Raw genomic sequence first — 22,006 nt, forward strand, 5'->3', positions numbered from 1 at the left:
AATACAAAATTTCTGGGCCGGGCGTGGTGGCAAGCACCTGTAATCCCAGCACTTTGGGAGACTGAGGTGGGTGGATCACAAAGTCAGGAGTTTGAGACCAGCCTGGCCAACATAGTGAAACCCCATCTCTACTAAAAATACAAAAAATTAGCTGGGCGTGCTAGTGGGAGCCTGTAATCCCAGCTACTTGAGAGGTTGAAGCATGAGAATCACTTGAACCCAGAAGGTGGAGGTTGCAGTGAGCTGAGATCGCACCACTGCACTCCAGCCTGGGCAACAGAGCAAGACTCCATCTCAAAAAAAAATAATAATAATAATTAATTAATTTTTTTTTTTTAGATGGAGTCTCACTCTGTCATATAGGCTGGAGTGCAGTGGTGTGATCTTGGCTCCCGGGTTCAAGCAGTTCTCCTGCTTCGGCCTCCCACATAGCTGGGATTACAGGCATGTGCCATCACTGCCGGCTAATTTTTGTACTTTTTTTTTTTTGAGGTGTAGTCTTGCTCTGTCACCCAGGCTGGAGTGCAGTGGCATCTCAGCTCACTGCAACCTCTGTCTCCCAGGTTCAAGCAATTCTCCTGACTCAGCCTCCCAAGTAGCTGGGATTACAGGCACTCACCACCACACCTGGCCAAGTTTTGTATTTTTAAGAGATGGGGTTTCACCATGTTGGCCAGGCTGGTCTTGAACTCCTGACCTCAGGTGATCCACCCGCCTCGGCCTCCCAAAGTGCTGGCATTACAGGTGTGAGCCACCGCACCTGGCCTAATTTTTGTACTTTTAGTAGATACGGGGTTTCACAATGTTGGCCAGGCTGGTCTCAAACTCCTGACCTCAAGTGATCTGCCTGCCTCAGCCTCCCAAAGTGCTGGGATTACAGGCATGAGCCACTGTGCCTGGCTGATTTTTTCTAATATCAAAGGAATCACCAGGGTCTTCTCTTTCTTTTGATTCATTTATTTTCTTGGTTCTGAAATTTTTTTTAAATACGGAATGCTTCATGAATTTGTGTGTCATCCTTTCACAGAGACCATGCTCATCTTCTCCGTGTCATGCCAATTTTAGTATATGTGCTGCCGAAGTGAGCACTGGTTCTGAATTTATTTATTTATTTATTTATTTATTTATTTATTTATTTATTTATTTTTGAGACAGGGTTTCACTGGGTCTTCCAGGCTGGAATACAGTGGCATGATCATGGCTCACTGCAAACTTCACTTCCCAGGGCTCAAGTAGTCCTCCCACCTGGGCCTCCCAGTGTGTTGAGATTACAGGCATGAGCCACTGTGCCCAGCCTGGAATGTTTAACTGCTGACTTTGATGCCTGGTTTTGGTTGTACTAGACACTCCCACTACTTTTTTCTTTAAAAATTACTGGTCTGTTCAGATCCTTAAAAGGATCTTTGGTATTTTATATATCAAAATATGTGAGGCCAGGCATGGTGGCTCAGGCCTGTAATCCCATCCGTTTGGGAGGCCAAGGTGGGAGGATCACTCTAGGCCAAGAGTTTGAGACCAGACTGGCTAACAAAGTGAAACCCCCATCTCTACAGAAAAAAAAAGTACCCTGGTATGGTGGCACAAATCTGTAGTCCTAGCTACTTGGAAGGCTGAGGCAGAATTGCTTGAGCCCAGAAGTTTGAGGCTGCAGTGAGCTACGATTGTGCCACTGCACTCCAACTGGGATGACAGAGCGAGACCTAGCCTCAAAAATAAATAAATAAAATCAAATAGACAATAGAATCTTCTGAGCTTTTCACCCTTTCCACAGGTTATAGGTGCCTGCAAGAAATAGTGAAGGTTACAGGTAGACATTTTTCATTGCAATATAACTAGGATACCTTTTCTAACCATGTTCCTATGCAGACATAGAATGAAAAGCCAGTCGGCTGGGGCTATAGCAGGAATGCAGGCATCATGCAGATGGCTCAATTTGAAGGGCCTTTTTTTTTTCTTTTCTTTTCTCTCTTTCTTTCTTTTTTTTTTTTTTTTTTTTAATGAGAGAAGATTTGCTTTGTCCTCCAGGCTGGAGTGCAAGGTGCAATAGTTCACTGCAACCTCAACCTCCTGAGCTCAAGAGATCCTCCTGCCTCAGCCTCCTGAGTAACTGCGACCACAAGAACATGCCACCACTCCCACCTAATTTTCTGTAGAGGCAGGGTCTCACTGTGTTGCCTAGGCTGGTCTTGAACTTCTGGCCTGAAATTATCTTCTCACTTCGGCCTTCCAAAGTGCTGAGATTACAGGTACGAGCCACTGCATCCAGCAAGAAATAAGAAGGTTTAATGTATTGGTGCGAGCTGTCCAGTTGGCTGTGCAGAGAGCTACTGATGTGAGTGGGTTCAGGGCCAGAGTGAGAAGCCGTGATCCTTAAAAGCTCCTCTGCACCTCCACCTTCTGGAAAAGGGCAGGGTCCCCAGTCAGACTCTCTGCTGGCTCTCAGTGGGCCCTGACTCAACACCCTTCTGAATGGTTGTCATTGTGGTTCCTGGCATGTGGCACTAAGCACTATTATTATTATTATTATTTTTGAGTCAGGGTCTCATTCTGTTGCCCAGGCTGGAGTGCAGTTGTGCAATCTTAGCTCACTGAAAACTTGACCTCCCAGGCTCAAGCGATCCTTCTGCCTCAGCCTCCCAAGTAGCTGGGATCACAGGAGCCCACCACCAGATTAGGCTAATTTTTGTATATTATTAATATTTTTTAGAGATACTGGGTATCCCTATGTTGCCCAGGCTGGTCTTGAACTCCTGGGCAATCCTTCCACCTCAGCCTCCCAAAGTGCTGAAGTTACAAATGTCAGTCATCACAAGGACAGAGGTTTTTTAAAAACCAAATTCAGATTTTATTTCAAAATTTAAACAAGACTTTAAAATGTTTAAATTAGGCCGGGTGTAGTGGCTTGTGCCTGTAATCCTACCACTTTGGGAGGCCGAGGCAGGAAGATTGCCTGAGGTCAGGAGTTTGAGACCAGCCTGGCCAACATGGTGAAACCCTGTCTCTACTAAAAATACAAAATTTCTGGGCTGGGTGTGGTGGCAAAAGCCTGTAATCCCAGCACTTTGGGAGGCTGAGGAGGGCGGATCAGAACTCAGGAGTTTGAGACCAGCCTGGCCAACATAGTGAAACCCCACCTCTACTAAAAATACAAAAAATTAGCTGGGCATGCTAGTGGGAGCTTGTAATCCCAGCTACTTCAGAGGCTGAGGCATGAGAATTGCTTGAACCAGAAGGTGGAGGTTGCAGTGAGCCAAGATCATGCCACTGCACTCCAGCCTGGATGACAGAGCAAGAGTCTCTTTCTCAAAAAAAAAAAGAAAGAAAGAAAGAAAGAAAAAGAAAATTATGAAAATGGTCTCTTGAATATATGGCCACCTCCTCAAGAGGGAGTTGGTTAATGGGAGGTCCTGGCAGGTGGGACAGGGTATCCTGGCAGGGCAGGAGCTGGGACTTCAGTGTATTCAGTGTCTGTACCACAATGGTGCCCTTTGTCACAAGTATCCATCTGCATCCACTGACTTATGTGGGAGAACCTGGGGAAAAACCAATGATATGGTTTGGTTGTGTCCCACCCAAATCTCATCAAGAATTTTAGCTCCTGTAATCCCCATGTGTTTGTGGCAGGGACCCAGTAGGAGGTAACTGAATCACGAGAGCAGGTTTTTCCTGTGCTGTTCTCATGATAGTGAATAAGTCTCGAGATCTGATGGTTTTATAAAAGGGCAGTTCCCCTGCACACGCTTTCTTGCCTGCCATCCATGTAAGATGTGCCTTTGGTCTTCTTTTGCCTTCCATCACGATTGTGAGGCCTCCCCAGCCATGCCGCACAGTGAGTCCATTAAACCTCTTTTTAAATTACCCAGTCTCAGGTATGTCTTTATAAGCAGCATGAGAATGAATGCATACAACCAACTTCAATAGCTTAAGTGGGTCCAGCCACCACTCCACAAGATGCAAGATTATAAACCATGGCAGCATCCACATGGTGCTAACTCAGTATATGTGCAGAGTATATGAGCTGTGGGGCTAATTATTTTAGGGACAAGGTCTTGCTCTGTGGCCCAGGCTAGGGTGCAGTGGTGTGATCAGAGCGCACTGCAGCCTCAAACTCCTGGACTCAAGCGATCCTCCCATCTCAGTCTCCAGAGTAGCTGGGACTACAGGCACATGCCAACATGCCACCATGCCCAGTTAATTTATTGTTATTAATTTTTGTAGAGACAGGGTCTACTATGTTGCCCAGGCTAGTCTCAAACTCCCAGCCTCAAGCGATCCTCCCACCTCGGCCTCTCCAAGTGCTGGGATTATAGGCAGGATCCACTCTGTCAGCTCCCCTTGCTTTTAGACAAGCCCAGACTTCTCTGCTTGACCCCAAGGTCATGCATCATCTGGCTCCCACTGATGTCTCCAATCACTGGTTCTCTCACTCACTGTGCTCCAGCCACACTGGCCTGTCTGTTTCTCAAACTGGTCAAGCTCTCTCCTTTTACATGCCCTTGTGCCTTTATTCCCTCCGCGTGGCTTACTCCACGCCCTGTCCCTTTTATGGCTGGTTCGCTTGCTCTCTTGCTTCAGGTGTTTATTCAAATATCACTCCACAGGGAGACCTCCCACAGCAGAGGGTTGAGCAGAGTGTGCTAATTCGCTCATCAATATCACACAGAAGGCAGTGTGGAGCATGGGCTGGACAGAAAGTCCTTCCAGGGAAGGTTTTCCAAAGCGGGAGGGCAAAGTGAACGTGTGAGATTCTCCCACTCCTGAGCGGGAGGCTGTAGGCTGGCAGCCTGGCCCTTGCATGGGTCCCTGTTGATCGGCTCCTGGAGGACCTTATTTTCTCTCCACCCTGGGGATTCCCTAGGACATAAATTTCCTAGATAAGCCTAGGAAGGGATGAGTGGCCCAGCTATGTAATAAGGTATGCCTTGACCCCAGGAGGGGTGAGGTGGTCTGAATAATGGCTCCTCCAAATAGAGCCATGGCCTAATCCACAGAACTGGGGAATGTTACCTTGTATAACAAAAGGGACTCTGGGGATGTGCTTAAGTCAAGGACCTTGAGATGGAGAGATTATCCTGGAATATCCAGTGGGCTCCATGTCATCATAAGGGCTCTTAGAAGAGGGTGGCAGGTGAGTCAGAGTCAGAGCAGAGGTCATGTGATGATGAAAGTGGAGGTTGAAGAGGGAGGAAAGTGCTACAAACCTAGGAATGACGGTTCCCCTAGGATCTGGAGAAGTCAGGGAAACCGATTCTCCCCTTAGAGCTTCCAGAAGGAACAGGCCCTGCCAATCCCTCAACTGTAGCCCAGTGAGACTGACTACAGACTTCAGACTTCCAGGCCTATAAAATGACAGATGCGTGGCCTGTTGGGAACCAGGCCACACAGCGGGAGGTGAACAGTGGGCTAGTGAGCACAGTTTCATCTATATTTACAGCCGCTCTCCCTTGCTGGCATTACCGCCTGAGCTCCGTCTCCTGTCAGATCACCTGTGGCATTAGATTCTCATAGGACTGTGAACCCTATTGTGAACTGAGCATGCGAGGGATCTAGGTTGCATGCTCTTTATGAGAGTCTAATGCCTGATGATCTGTCACTGTCTCCCATCACCCCCAGATGGGACCGTCTAGTTGCAGGAAAATGAGCTCAGGGCTCCCATTGATTCTACATGATGGTGAGTTGTAGAATTATTTTCTTACATATTACAATGTAATAATGAGAGAAATAAAGTGCATGATAAATGTAATGCTGGCTGGGCACAGTGTCTCACATCTGTAATCCCAGCACTTTGAGAGGCTGAGGTGGGCAGATCACTTGAGATCATGAGTTCGAGACCAGCCTGGGCAACATGGCAAAACCCCATCCCTACAAAAATACAGAAAACACACACACACAAAAAAAGTAACGCCCTAGAATCATCCCAAAACCATCCACCCCCCACCCACAATGGTCCATGGAAAAATTGTCTTCCACGAAACCAGTCCCTGGTGCCAAAAAGTTAGGGACTGCTGTTTTAAAGCCACTGTGTTTGTGCTAATGTGTTACAGTAGTCCTGCAAAAGTAATCCATGTGGACAGGACCTGGGCTGCTTTCTCTTTTCCACCAGAGTTGGTTCTTTATTTTCCTTTCCTTCTTTACTCAAATCCAGGAAAAGTCAACCAGAGGCAACTGAGAACTTGTACTTGTCTGGTCTAACGACATCAGATTCAGGTAATGACGGCCAGCTCCACTGCTTAGGTACTGGCTGATGTAATCTTCCCTCCTCAGAACTTATTCTATACCCTTAAGCTCCATTTGCTCTCTGACTCCTGGCCTGGACTTGTGAGAAACATCTGTGCAGCCCCCACCAGGCCTGCATCTCCACTTTCTGCTTCCCCTTCTCCCTCTGGTTTCCCAGGACCCTTATTCATGTGGTCTAGAGATGCTGGATGCTGAATAGCAATAGAAGAACTTTGAGAGAATTCAATAGACCAAGGCCAACTAGAAAGAGTCTACAATCCTCCAGACCAGCCACATCTGGAGTACCAGATGCAGGAGCATGTCTGGGAGGTGACATGTAAAAGTGTGAGTCTGGAAAGCAGACCAGACTCACTGTGATGGTGAATATTGAGTGTCAACTTGATTGGACTGAAGGAAGCAAAGTATTATTCCTGTGTGTGTCTGTGAGGGTGTTGCCAAAGGAGATTAACATTTGAGTCAGTGGACTGGGAGAGGCAGACTCACCCTCAGTCTGGGTGGGCACCATCTAATCAGCTGCCAGCGTGGCTAGAATAAAGCAGCCAGAGGAGCCAGGAAGGACTAGACTTGCTGAGTCTTCTGGCCTCCATTTTTCTCTCCTGCTGGATGCTTCCTGCCCTTAAAAATCAGACTGCAAGTCCTTCAGCTTGCGGACTCTTGGACTTACACCAGGGGTTTGCCAGGGGCTCTCAGGCCTTTGGCCACAGACTGAAGGCTGCACTGTCGGCTTCCCTACTTTTGAGGTTTTGGGACTCGGAGTGACTTCCTTGATCCTCAGCTTGCAGATGGCCTATTGTGGGACTTTACCTTGTGATTGTGTGAGTCAATTCTCCTTGATAAACTCCCCTTCATATATACATCTATTCTATGAATCCTGTCCCTCTAGAGAACTCTCACTAATACACCAAGGATTGGCTACTTGGAAATGGAGGAAGAAAGGCAAGATCTGGGTATTCTGCTAAGCTGTGGTCAGTGCATAGCCCAGGATCCCAGCCTTTGATGCGGCCTAGAATAGAACAAGCAGCTATGGAGTCCTCAACCCCAGAAGCTTGTCCAGAAAGCCTACTACTGGTTCTTTTTGGGAGCTACTAGGCCATGGGTCTTGATGCTTGAGACACCCATTGCCAAGGAAGTGGAATCAGGGGTCAGGGGCTTGGAGAAAGGAGATATGGGCAGAATCTAGCCCTGGAACACTGGGAAGGAGGCCCAGAACCAGGCACTGGGAACAACACAGCAAGAAGCAACTAAACCCCTTCCTCCATTCTTTAGTCTGCCTCTTGTTTCTCCACTTGAAACACATTGCCTCCTTGCCAAGCCTCAAGCTTGCTGATCACGATCCTGCCACAGGGCCTTTGCACAGGTTAGTGGGATTTGCCTAAATGCTCTTTCCCCATAGAGCAGCTAAAAATTGGAGGAGGAAGAAGTAGGAGCCAACTCCAAGAGCCTGGGAGTGGGTCTCAAAGTAGAAACCAGCCATCATGAAATGTGGTTGCTAAGGTCAGAGCAGGCTGAGGAAAAACACCAGATTGATGGTTGAGAGCTGGGGCCCTTGTCTGCAGGGATGAGGGTCCCCAGGGTGGAGCAGGTAGAGAGGAAGTGGGCTCACCTATTGCTGGGTTGAAGGGATGTGATTCCCGGCATCCTGGTGAGCTCTGAACTTCCCTTCATCCTGATTATACCTGACAGGGTCCATGACTGTGGTTTGGTCCTAAAAATGCAAATAGAGGGCTGAAAAAGTTGGCTCACAACTGTGTTTTGGGAGGCTGAGGTGGGAGGATTGTTTGAGCCCAGGTGTTCATGACAAGCCTGGGCAATGTAGTGAGACCTTGTCTCTAAATAAATTTTTAAAGATTAGCCAGGTGTGGTGGAATATACCTGTATTCCCAGCTACTTGGGAGACTGAGGTGGGAGAATTGCTTGAACCCAGGAGTTGGAGGCTGCAGTAAGCTATGATTGCACCACTGCACTCCAGCCTGGGTGACACAATAAGACTCTGTCCCTAAGAACAAAAATGCAAACAGGAAGAATGAGATCATACCTAACACTCTTTTTTCCAGGACTGCTGTCATCAATAAAGTGGACTGGATCTGATTGTGGAGCTCTTCCCTTTGGTAAGCAATAATTAAATACCTATGATGCACAGACCATCATGCTAGAGCTGAAGACATATAACCCATCCATTCACTTATATATTCATTAGTCCACAAATACTTACTGAGCATCTTCTATGCATCAGGTACCAATTTAAGTGCTTGGGTTTATTTGTCTGTTCTCATGCTGCTGATAAAGACATACTTGAGACTGGGTAATTTATAAAGAAAAAGAGGTTGAATGAACTCACAGTTCTATGTGGCTGGGGAGCTTCATAATCTTGGTGGAAGGCAGAAGGCAGAAGGCATGTCTCACGTCGTGGCAGGCAAGAGAGAGCTTGTGCAGGGAAATTCCCCTTTATAAAACCATCAGATCTCTTGACACTTATTCACTGTTATGAGAACAGCATGGGAAAGACCCACCCCCATGATCAAATTACCTTCCACTGGGCCCTTTCCATGACACATGGGAATTATGGGAGCTACAACTCATGATGAGATTTGGGTGGGGACACTGCCAAACCATATCATTGGGATATGTCTGTGAGCAAAATAAAGATTTCCATTCACAAGGAGCTTACAGGGCGAGTGGAGAAACAGAATAAATCTCCACTTAAAACAATAAGTATAAATATAATACATTTTTATAATATGATAAATGTAATAAAGGTAAATTAATACATAATACAAAAATGCAATAAATATAGTAAATAAATTGATGTATAATAAATTATTCTGTGTAACATAAAAAGCACAGCAGGGTAATAGGAGTACAGGGGTGAGGTGCTGTTTTAAATATGGTAGACAGGGTAGGCCTTGCTGAGAAGGTGACATTTGAGGAAAGTCTAAACAGAGGTGAGTGATCCGGGCAGAAGAGCATTTAGGCAGATTCACCAGCCTTTGCAAAGGCTTTAGCCCCCTCTAAGTGTTTATTGAAAATCACTGACGTAAGGCAGATTGATTACTAGGAGAAAAGGCATACAAATTTATTTAACACGTATACACAAGAGCCTTCAGAATAAAGACCCAACCCCCCAATGAGTTACAGAAGATTATATGCCATCTTGGCAGGGCGCAATAGCTCATGCTTGTAATCCTAGCACTTTGGGAAGCCCAGGCAAGAGGATTGCTTGAGGTCAGGAGTTCAAGACCAGAAGCTTATAGATCATTTTGAGGTTACAGAAAGAATGCAGGCCTGGATCCTGGTAAAACAGGTTATGGGAAAGGATCAGGGAGAAGAATTCTGTCGAGGGGATTACTAGGGAGAATAAATGGATTGGGGAACTTGCAAATAGTTATCTTTGGAATTTAAATGATCCTCAGAGACAATCCTTACACTTGTAAAAGGGTCTATTCAAGTGTGGTTACATCTTGGTCTTCTTTTCTGCAATAGATAATGAGATAGACAAGGAGAGGAAGGAAAAACAGCTGTTCTCCCTGGTGGTTCTGGATCTCAGGCAGATAAAGGAATTTCAGCTTCTCAGGTGTGGAGGTAGGGAGGACAGAGAGACCTTGAAGGTCCTTCATTTCAGCATGTCTAAATGTCATATTTTGCGGTATTGGTTTCTGAGCCAGTGGGTATGAGAGACAAGAGGCAGAACAAGCATACTGACAGTGTTCCAGTAGGCAGTCAGGCAGACATGAGCATGGCAGGAGAGGACATCCCCACTCCAAACCCAGCAACGTCAGGCAGCCAGCAGGTGATGGGCAGGCAGGTGGCTGTTAAGCTGTCTCTCTAGAATATAATTTGTTGCAACCAGTGCCAGGGAAAGGCAGTCTCCCTATAGACAGAAAAAATCCGAAACTGGTGATCAGCAGCTTCCCAATAAGACCTCAGGAGTTGGGCGAGTGGGCTCAAGCATGCACCCTAAGAAGCAAAATGGCCGAGTTTCACTGGTATATTACCTTCCTCTAGGAAAACTTGACTGGTAAGGGAAGAACGCCTCAAGTGAGCATGCTTACAATTTCAGGAAACACACTGTGCATGCGGCCCCTCCCAGATGCTGGAAGGCCACTGTGCTTGTGGGCAGCCCAACCCATGGGAAGAATTAGGGAGGAGGGATGCAACCCTCCAGAAGCAGGCCAACCTATAAAACCCTAAGTCCAAGGTCAAACTGCACTTGATCTCTCAAGTCGCTATGTGGTCCTCTTCCAAGTATACTTTACTTCCTTTTATTCCTGCTGTAAAACTTTTTAACAAACTTTCATTCCTGCTCTAAAACTTGCCTCAATCTCTTCCCATGCCCTATGCCCCTCGGTCGAATTCTTTCTTCTGAGGAGGGAAGAATTGAGATTGCTGTAGACCCGTGTGGATTTGCTGCTGCTAAGAAAAGTGCCCCACGTACACAGACTCCATGTATTTTGTTCACCTACTGTGTGCTTGGCACATAGTAGGTGCTCACTAAATATTTCTGAAATGAATGAATCCACAGGACGTGGCTACTGATTGAATGTGGGGGCAAGAGAGAAAGAACAGAGTGAGGATGAGGCCATCGATTGCAGTAAAGGCTCAAGTCATGAGTTATGCTCAGGAGAAGCAGGAAATGAGGGAGAGAGGCAAACAAATGAAAACCAGAAAACAAAGAGCAACTCCAAGAAGACAAAAACTCAACCACACATGACAGAAGACATGGGCTCTGACTTCCTGCTGGGGCTTCTAGACCAGTGGGGTGCAGAGACATGCATGCTTCAAAGTTGAGTTTTTCTATAGAAAAGAATCCCAGCCCAAGAGCCAGACTTCTTGGGTTGAAATCCCAGCTGAACCTCCTGCTAGCTGTGTGATCTTGGGCAGATTATCTCATCACTGTCAGTGCCTCAGCTTCCTGGAGCGATTGTGAGGATGCAAAAATCAATACCTGCGTAGGGCTTATGGCAGCACCTGGCATATAACAAGTGTCTGATGCACTTAGCTGCTACTGTTAATTGTTACTACAAGAGAAGAGAGCCCCAGTGCAAAGTGTAGCAGCATGGGACATCAACATGGGGCCACGGTGGGCTGATGGGTGCCAGAGGCTGTGGCTCTGGGTTGCACCTTGGTTCTGTCTGTCCTTGAACTCAAGGTCCCAGGACAGATTGATGGGGCCAAGTAGTCTGCAGGACTGGGAGGCAGGAGGCAGCTTCTGGGAGTGTCAGAGGAGAGAAAAAGTCTGAGGGAAAATGACTGTTAATGACCAGAAAAGGGGCCAGGTGTGGTGGCTCATGCCTGTAAACCCAGCACTTTGGGAGGCCGAGGCAGGCAGATCACTTGAGCCCAGGAGTTTGAGAACAGTATGGGCAACATAGTGATACCCCATCTCTACGAAAGATTTTAGAAGTTAGCCAGTCATGGTGGTGTGCACCTGTAGTCCCAGCTACTCGAGAAGCTGAGGCAGGAAGACTGCTTGAGGGTAGTTCGAGACCAGCCTGAGCAACATAGTGAGACACCGTCTTTTTAAAAAAATTTTAAAATTAGCCAGGAGTCGTGGAGCAAACCGGTAGTCCCAGCTACTTGGGAGGCTGAGAAGGGAGGATTGCTTGAGCCCAGGAGTTCGAGGCTGCCATGAGCTGTGATCACACCACTCCACTCCAGTCTCAATGTGGAGCAAGATCCTGTCTCTAAATAAATAAATACATGAATTAAATGGGGAGAAAAGGGCTAGACTCCCGAGTCCTGAGGATAGCAAGGAAACGAACCCATGGCTTCTGTAGTGAGGGTCTTTCTTGAAGAAGCAGAACAAACTTGCCCAGGCAGGGCAGCAGCTAAGCTTCCCGAATGCCCCAGGGGTAGAAAACATTCCAGAGCTGTGATTTCAACCAACAGCCTGAGCAGATGAGTTCAATAAAGCCAATGGTTATTTACATCAACGCGAAGGCTGCCTGTGTTTATTTCTGGCTCCTGGAGTCTGGAAAGGAAAAGGAATGACTGAAACTAGGAACGTGCTGAAAGGCAAAAACTGGACAATCTAACAAGAAAAAAAATGTTCATGCTTAACATAATCTCTTTCATCCCGGGGCCTCTGAGGGCTCGGTGAGGGGATCTGGTAAGCCCTTCAGAGACCTCAGACTCATATAGCTGGGATCCCAGGAGACGGCCTTGGGAATCACTCTCTTATGGTCTGGGGAACACGGGGCTGGGAGTCGGGGGAGAGTAGAAGGGATGCCTACTCAAGTGTGTGTTGGAGTTCAAATCTGGCCCCACACTTTACTAGCTGTGTGACACTTGGAAAGACCAGAATCAATCTGAGCTTCCAGGACCAGGCATGGTGGCACACTCTTGTAATCCCAGCACTTTGTGAGGCTGAGGTGGGAGGATCAATTGAGGTTGAGAGTTCAAGACCAGCCTGGGCAATGTAGTGACACCCTCATCTCCACAAAAAAATAGTAAAAATTAGGCAGGTGTGGCTGCACAAACCTGTAGTTCCATGACTCAGGAGGCTGAGGCAGGAAGACTGAGCCCAGGAGTTTGAGGCTGCAGTGAGCTATGATTGCACCACTGTACACCAGCCTGAGTGACAGAGCAAGACCCTTTCTCTTAAAAGAAAAAAAATCTGTACTTCTGTTCCCACATCTGCAAAGGGAGCAAAGTAATGAAATATTCCTTGGAGGGTGGTGGGACTTGCTGTTACAGTTAGGGAAGTCTCATTTGGTCATGTGGTAGAGGGACCTCCTCTGCCTCCTTGACAACTTCATGCCACAGTAGGCATCTCCCCGGGAGGGCAGGACTCACAGACCAACCTTGCACCAGCTTTTGTCTTGCTCTTTCCAGGATTTGGGAGTAAGAAAATGCAACATGGTATTGCTCCTAGCTGATGTGACAAGCAGGCAAATCTAGGATCTAAGATGGAATATAGTCTTTAAGCCAACTCAAGCTCTCAGAGGCAGGGGCTGGGCTATGCTGGTTTAATGGGGAAACAGAGCCCAGCCTGATAGCTTGTCAGAGTCACTCGGGATGCTATCAGTATTACTTGTGGTTTTAGAAAGTGCTGTGTAAGTATGCTGTGTGTCCAGGGGAAATGATGTTTGTGTCTCCATGCAAGGGAGCCTGGAACGGCCTCTCTTCTCCCATGTGAATAAATGGGAATGCCCTGGAGAAAGACCATCGGGGAGGAGGGCTGAGTCCCCCATAAATCAGGAGGTTCCATAAATCTCTTAACTCCTACTTTTCTCAGGGGAGAAGAAAAAAAAATTACCAGAGCATGTAGGGTTTTCTAAGTCTGTAAACACTCTTGTCCATGGCTCTCAGTGGTTTCAGTATGAATCAGGCCCCACCAGATGCAGTGCCAAGCACATAGCTTTTTAGCTGAGACCTGGCAGCTCCTCCAGCTGAGCATTTTAAGAGCTCTCTGATGCTGCAAATGCTTCCACAGAGCCTCACCATGGGAAAGCTGCCTCCCACTGGTGCTTCTGTTCTCAGATCCTGGGTGCTGGGAAGCTGGACCAAGCTGTTAGGCTGCCTCATGTCAACTGAGAACCACTAATGAGCTGAGAACCATCACTAAGCCAAGGCCTGGTCTCTGTCCTCATTTTGCCTCCTATAGTCCTGGGTTGTAGAAATGCATTTATATTTTATTTTATTTTTTTGCTGGGCAAGGATACTGACTCACTTGCCTGGTACCAGCTTCAGTCAGTGCTGGAGCCAGCATGCTAGTGCTCTCCTGTTAGTAAATCTCTGCATGTGTACTCTTTGCCTTTTTCAGACAACAGGGATTTCTGCATTGGGTGGCACCTATAAGTCACATGCTCTCTTACTCCTGAATCCCAGAAATGCCTGGCATGTGACAGGTGCTAATGAATATTGACTGAATTGATGAGTGCATAAAACAAGCTATTTTGCAAAATGGACCAAACCAGAGAAGGAAGCAGTGGAAATTGTGGAGGGGTTGGGGAGTGGGATGAATTAACCTGACTGCAGGGCTGGCTCTACAAGGATATGGTGATGGGGGAAGAGAGAGCCATTTGTTCAAATGACATAGTCCAAGGGATACAGGTAAACTGACTTCACTGGGGCTGCCCATAGTCCCCAAAGAATTCCCAAATGCAGGGGCTTTGGGTTTGCTGCAGAGGTCTTTGGAGAGTGACATTTATTAAAGTATGGTGAGTGTCAGGGCTTTGGTTGTAAATGTCTTATCCCATCTGAGCAGGAGTCTAAGTGGTAGCAAAGGCTTTCCAGGCAGGGTCCTGACTGCAGAAACATGGGTCTGGCAAGAATTAGACAAGGTGGGAAGGACCCAGCCAAGCTATCTGGGCTTCAAGGAAAGGTCTTTTTATGGGCTGAATGTTTGTACCCCTCTCCATTCTCACAAATTCATACATTGACATTCTAATCTCACCTTGATGGTATTTGGAAGTGGGATCTTTGGGAGGTGATTAGGTTTAGATGAGGCCATGAGTTGAGGCCCTTGTGATGGAATTAGTGTCTTTACAAGATGAGAAAGAGGCACATGATTCATCTTCCTCTGCAATGTGTAGATTGAACAAGAAGGCAGCAGTCTGCAAACCAGGAAGAGAGCCCTCACCAGAAACCAAACAGGCTGGCACCTTGATCTTGGACTCCTCGGCCTCCAGAATCATAAGAAATGACTTGTTGTTTAAACCACCCACTGCGTATATTCTGTTATAGCAGCCTGAACAGACTAAGACAAGTCTGATACTAATGGAGAAGCACATGGCCCATGAGAACCAGTCATATAGATGGGGCAGACATTGGGGAATGGGGAGATGTAAGTGGACAGACACATGGGTACGCACATGCCTAGTAGACTTAGGGCACCAAGACCAACTGCAGACTTCACCTCTGATGTGAACATGTCTGTGTGTATATGTGTGCTTAACATACTGTCTGAGGATTTTACAACTGCCCAAGCCTCTGGTTCCTATGATTGTGTCAGGGTATGAACTCCCCAAATGAAGCTGGGGTCCACCATGATCCTAGGGACAGCATATCTCTAGCTTCTAACAACTCTGTTCTCCTCCTCCTTGCTCTGTCCCACTGTCTGAACTCCAGTCCTATTTTCCTGGTAGAAGAGATGCAGTGCACACATACGGGGCATGGAGGCTAAAGCAACTCCATCTTGGATGCTAATCCACCATGTTGACTTCTGATTAACCCTAGTTCTGGGGATGCCTCTAAGATTTCTATTTTATCTACTGTTCCTTATGTAAGAACATTTACTTACTGTAAATCCTGCCCTTAGGTCAAAGCAACCTGGATGTTATTGTAAACACACACTTACTGTATATCTTGCCCTTAGGCAATACCCTGTGGTACATAAGCCCTGGGTCTGGGGGGTAATAGTGTAGGGATCCAACCATCTTGAGGCTGCCTGAGACATGGCTTCTTTTCATAAGTTCCCATTAAATGTTATTTCTGAGAAGCTGGATTTCTCTGCCTCTTTCTTTGGTCTCAGCTTCCACAGACTTTGGCAGTAGATTTGCATAGATCTCACCACAGAACATGGGGCATTGCTCATTTCCCATTGGCCTGCAGCTCTTCTGGGCACTTTGGTCCCACCAGCAAGTACCTGTATCTGGTTATCTAAGAGTTGTCCCATCTGGAAGCAGCCTAGGCAGGAGCTTGATGAGCTGGAGGTAGTTCTGCCCCCATGTCAGACAGGCCATAGACGTTCCCTATCCTCTCACCAGCAACACTTAAGCAATGACCGATAGATAATCTTTCATGCTTCCAGTGGGATAACTCAGAGACATCTCCCAGAGTTACTCGGCAGGGGTATTAGTCTGTTTTTATGCTGCTATTAAAGACATACCTGAGATTGGGTAATTTATAAAGAAAAAGAGGTTTAATGGACTCATAGTTCCACATGGCTAGGGAGGCCTCACAATCATGGCAGAAGGCAAAAGGCACTTCTTACATGGTGGCAGCAAGAAAGAATGAGAATCAAGTGAAAGATCAACCATCAGATCTGTGAGACTTATTCACTACCAGGAGAAAAGTATGGGGGAAACTGCCCCTATGATTCAATTATCTCCCACCGGCTGCCTCCCACAATATGTGGGAATTGTGGGAGCTATAATTCAAGATGAGATTTGGGTGTGGACACAGCCAAACCATATCAGCAGGATTAAGCTTCAGTTGTGCAAAGTGGTAAGTTGCTAGACAGCATACCCTTTGTTGCTTCCTTTCTCCCCCAGCCTCATTTCCCCCCTCTTCTACCTGTGCTTCCTGAGATTATCTCCCAAATATATTATATCCATTTGAATCCTTGTCATAGAGTACACTGCTGGGGAAACCCAAACAAAGTTATGGGGTTTCAGCATTCTCTCCCTTTACACCAACCTAACTATTCAGTGTTGGTTCAAGACCCAGGCAATATAGAACTAAAACCCAATTTTAGGGGGCAAATAGACTTCATCTCTGGATAAGAGGAGCTACAGGCTGGGCGCGGTGGCTCACACCTGTAATCCTAGCACTTTGGGAGGCCGAGGCGGGCAGATCATGAGGTCAGGAGATTGAGACCATCTTGGCTAACATGGTGAAACCCCGTCTCTACTAAAAATACAAGAAATTAGCCGGGCGTGGTGGTGGGTGCCTGTAGTCCCAGCTACTCGGGAGGCTAGGGCAGGAGAATGGTGTGAACCTGGGAGGCGGAGCTTGCAGTGAGCCTAGATCGGGCCACTGCACTCCAGCCTGGACGACAGAGCGAGACTCCGTCTCAAAAAAAAAAAAAAAAAAAAAAAAAGAAAACAGGAACTACAAAGTCACATTGCAAAGACTGTGGATGCAGGGTGGTGTGGAGAACTGGAGCTCTTTCTGCAAATGACTCCGGAGCCATCTTCAACTCCTTCTACCTCTCATAGCCAATTGGTTGCCAAGTGCTATTAAATCTACCGCTGTAATATCTCTTGAATCATGCCCTCATTTCCATTTTCTCATTACTGCTGTCTGTAATCGCTTGCTTGAACATATGCCACCACTTTCTAAATGGATTCTATGTCTCCCACTTCCCCATCTCACCCCAATCTGCTGTCCCCAGTGCTTCTGGAGTGATATTTCTAAAGCACACTTGACTATGTCACTCTTTTGCTCAAGACCTTTGCCAGTGTCCTAGAGCTTACAGGAAAACATTCAAATTCCTCAGCCTGACATTCAAGGCCCTCTGTGATTTGGTTTTCCTGCATCATTTCTTGGCATTTCCTACCCACATATTCTAGAAATACCAGGATTTTCTCCATTCCCTAGAAGTTCTCATCACTTCCCTTTTGCTGGAATACTTTCCTCCACTTTACTGACTGCCAGAGTCCTCATCATCTTACATAGCTGAGTGGAAATATTTTCTCCTCGTGTCACATTCTCTAATTACTGTTGTCTCTGTGCCTGTCTAGCACTGTGTTTATAGGTCATTGAGCAAACCCAGTCATCCAATCAACTCTTGCATGTGCTGAGTATTATGGTTATAAGATGTGTATTGTTCTGTTTGCTTGTTTCCCCTTTTTCTAAGCATGAAATTGTAAGCTCCACAAATAAATGGAATATACCTTCCAGTGTGTGCCTTAGTTTGGGATGAGCAGTGGGTGTTTGATAAACCGTTGTAATTCAAATTGAGCTAAAATGAATCAGAACCTGGACAATAAGAGAGTCACCTTGTGCCTGCTATGAATGATCAAATTCTGTAGATGTGGAATACAGTATAAAATGCACTTAACACTAAGTGTTACTGAACATAATTTAATCTTTCTTGGGTGATTCAAAGTCTCTCCAGGATCTTGTAGTGCTGGAGCGTCATCAATGCAAGCATCAGTTCTCATTGTGTGGAGCTGCCAGATACGGAGTGCAGGCAGATAGCGTTCTGGAGAAATCAGGATTCTTCTTCTTTTTTTAAGCCAACAATTTGCCTAAGTGTCTTTAAAGTGCATATTACAATCAAATCCTTGATTTAAAACTTTTTTTGGACAGAGCAGATTAATTCTGGTGAGCTGTTGGGTGGATAAGTGTATAAATAATAGTGATTATCTGGGAGATGAGTTTGTGTAGTCCAGTCCTTGCTTAGGGTAGGGAGTTGAAGTGTCTGTACTGAAAAATGTCAGTTATGTCCTGAAACAATGACACCAGTGTCATTGAGGTTGTAACCAACACCAAGCAGGGACTTCACTGTTCTTCTTGCTTTGTGCAAGTAACACCATGTCTGGGTTCCTCAGATCAGACTGGAAGATTAAATGATCTCTTTCATGTGAGCTAGAAAATACTCTGTCTCTCTTTTGAGTCCACAATTGGCTAGTTGGATGAAGCATGCCTGAACTGAGGCTTGGATGCTTTTGAAAACCAGCAAACACAACTACAGTCTCCATGATATAAACCAATCTGCTGGACCACTTCCAATTTCAGCTCCGACACATGAAGAGCTTGGAAGTCATCATTCCCATCCTTCACAAAAAGTAAAAGCCAAACAAACTGAAAATTGGTGACTTTTCTTGGGTCCCTCAGAGAATAGAGGTTTCAGGCAAACTGCCACCTTGACATCTGGAGACAGAGGAAAATCCAAAGAGACATAGCCAAGATCTGTTTACCTGAACCTGAAGACAACAGAATGATCAACTGGTAGAAAAACTTAAATAATAATTTTAATGACTTGTTGGAGGCAGAGTGTGAACTTGCCCGAGAGTGCGAGACCTGGTATTTGGTGATTACAGCATATAGGCAAGTAAAATGAATGACAGCAATATCATAGGGGATGAGAAGGATAAATTGGGAAGATTTTAAGGTACCTGCACTACATGTGAACTGGTTTAGTGTTACTTGGAAGCGGACTTAATTAGTTAAAAATGCAAATCAGAAACCCTAGGACAACCACTAAAATGTTTTTAAAAAGAAGTATACTTGATATGCTAAGATATAAAATGCTTGAATAAAAACGAAAAAGGCAGAAAAAGAGGAAGGAAAGAGGAACAAAATATAATGAGTAGAAAATAGTTACAAACATGGTAGATATGAATCCAGTTAAATCAATAATCACTTTAAATGTGAATGGTCAAAATATATAAATTTAAAATACAGTTTGTCATAGTAGATTTTTAAAAACCCACCCAATTATATGTTGTTTACAGGAGACCCACTTTAAATATAAAGAGGCAAGTAGGTTAAAAGTAAATGTTTGAGGTGATGAATATGCTAATTACCATGATTTGATCATTACACACTGTAGACATGTATTGAAATATCACTCTATATCCCATAACTATGGACAATTATTGCATGCCAACTAAAAATAAAAGGAAAAAAAAGAAAGAAAAAGCAAAGACACAAAAATATACCACGCTAATACTAGTCAAAACAAGCTAGAGTAGCTCTGTTAATTTCAAGCAAAGCCAACTTCAGAGCAAGTAACCTGATTAGGGATGAAGAAAGGTATTACATTATGATAAGGAGGGCAATTCTCTAGAAGTTAAGAAAATCTAACTATCCTACGTGTTTGTATATCTAATCACCAATGAAAATATGTAAGGCAAAAACTGAGAGAAATGCAAGAAGTAGACAAATCCACTATTACAGTTGGAGACTTCAATATCCCTCTCTCAGTAACTGATAGATCAAGCAGGCAGAGACTCGGTAAGGATATACTTGACCTAAAATAACCTGCTGAGTTACATGTGAAACATACTTTTCTGTTGTCTTTTATTTCCCTAGTCTCTTAATTTTGTTTCTCAAACCTCTTTGAAATGTCTGAAGAGAAAAAGGATAGAGTAAGTCTAGAAATGTGACTGAAATTTAATTGAGTAAAACAACAACAACCCAGTTCTATTAAAGAAAATAATGACCTCCTCCTTTAGATTATAAGAAAGAAGATAATGGTACTCATATGACTTTTCATTTGTATAATCACTGTTTCATTTCAAAGTACTTTGTTTCCTAATTTTAAAAATTTCACTTGTTTAATTAATTTATTTATTGTGTAGAGACAGGGTCTTGCTATGTGCCCAGGCTGGTCTTGAACTCCTGGCCTCAAACAATCCTCCTACCTCAGTCTCTCAAAGTGCTGGGATTACAGATGTGAGCCACTGCACCTGGACCAAAGTACTTTTATATGCCTTTAGTTTATATACCTTTATTTTATTTAGTAGAGACAAGGTCTTGCTATGTTGCTCAGGCTAGTCTTGAACTTCTGGCCTCAGGCAAGCCTCCTACCTCAGTCTCTCAAAGTGCTGAGATTACAGGTCTGGGCCACTGCACCTGGCCCAAAGTATTTTTTTTTTTTTTTGAGACGGAGTCTCGCTTTGTCGCCCAGGCTGGAGTGCAGTGGTATGATCTCGGCTCACTGCAAGCTCTGCCTCCCGGGTTCACACCATTCTCCTGCCTAAGCCTCCTGAGTAGCTGGGACTACAGGCACCCACCACCACGCCCAGCTAATTTTTTGTATTTTTAGTAGAGATGAGGTTTCACCGTGTTAGCCAGGATGGTCTTGATCTCCTGACCTCATGATCCTCCCGCCTTGGCCTCCCAAAGTGCTAGGATTACAGGTGTGAGCCACCATGCCTGGTCAAGAATGTTCACTTCTAACAAATACCCAGGTGATGCTGATGCTGCCAGTCTGGGGACCAGACATTGAGAACCATGGGTTCAACTCACTGTAAGTCAGGACAACAACTATTTGCAGTGGAACACAATCCTAACTGATACCATGCCATATCTGAGAGCAGAGACAATGACAGGGCCTCCTCAACAGATGTCAGCATGCAGGCATGACCATACCTGAGAGAATGTTCCATCTTGAGAGGTGGAGAGTGGAAGGCCAGAACTTAAATAGTATAATGAGGAACCAGGGGCTGGTCAAAAAAATTAGCCTGGTGTGGTAGCAGGCACCTGTAATCCCAGCTACTCGGGAGGCTGAGGCTAGAGAATTGCTTGAACCTAGGAGGTGGAGGTTGCAGTGAGCCGAGATTGCTCCTGGGCAATCTCGCTTGGCCACAGAGCAAGACTCCAGCCTGGGCCACAGGGCAAGACTCCATCTCAAAAACACAAAACAAAACACACACATAGAAGGAAGGGAAGAGAGGATTCCAGGCAGAGGCATGGCCTGGGCAAGAGTCTCAAGGCAGAAGAGTCTGGCGAGAGGTTTCTATAGGGGCAGATGAAGCAAGGAGAGAGGATAGAGAGGGACAGATGCTAGAATTGGCAGAGCCTTAGAAGCTGCATGAAGACTTGTGTTTTTTTGTCCTAAGGATGTTGGGGAGCCTTAGAAGGGTGTTGTTGTTGTTGTTTTTTAAAATAGGCTAATGTTTTTTTAGAAGGGAGAGGATACAATTCCAGAGCAGCAAGAGAGAGAGCCAAAAGGAAGGAGAAAAAGCAAATACAAAGCTTTAGGCTGGGTGCAGTGGCTCAGACCTGTAAACCCAGCATTTCAGGAGACTGAGGCAGGAGGATTGCTTGAGGCCAGGAGTTCAAGACCAGCCTGAGCAACATAGAGAGACTCTGTCTCTACAAAATTTAAAAATTATCCAGGCATGGTGGCACATACCTGTAGTTCCAGCTACTCAGGAGGATGAGGTGGGAAGATTGAGCCCAGGAAGTCAAGACTGCTGTGAGCTGTGATCACACCACTGCATTCCAGCCTGGGCTACAGAGTGGGACCCTGTCTCCTAAAAACAAAAAACAAAAACAAAAACAGAAAACAAAAAAACCCCTCCCAAAATGGTGCATTAGGGAGCTGGCCACAGCTTCAAGGGCTGCATGGTTGGGCCATATGGACCATAAT

The 22,006-nt window shown here is 45.6% G+C and overlaps 1 non-coding gene across 1 annotated transcript; it reads right to left on the bottom strand.

Annotated features, from left to right (window-relative positions):
- Positions 1 to 982: 982 nt before the first annotated feature.
- LOC116809802 (U6 spliceosomal RNA) lies at positions 983 to 1,089 on the bottom strand. The gene has a single exon (XR_004369987.1). It is a non-coding gene; the product is annotated as a U6 spliceosomal RNA (small nuclear RNA).
- Between the last annotated feature and the right edge of the window lie 20,917 nt (positions 1,090 to 22,006).

This window comes from Hylobates moloch, unplaced genomic scaffold (genome assembly GCF_009828535.3).
Source record: "Hylobates moloch isolate HMO894 unplaced genomic scaffold, HMol_V3 SCAFFOLD_1, whole genome shotgun sequence".
NCBI lineage: Eukaryota > Metazoa > Chordata > Mammalia > Primates > Hylobatidae > Hylobates > Hylobates moloch.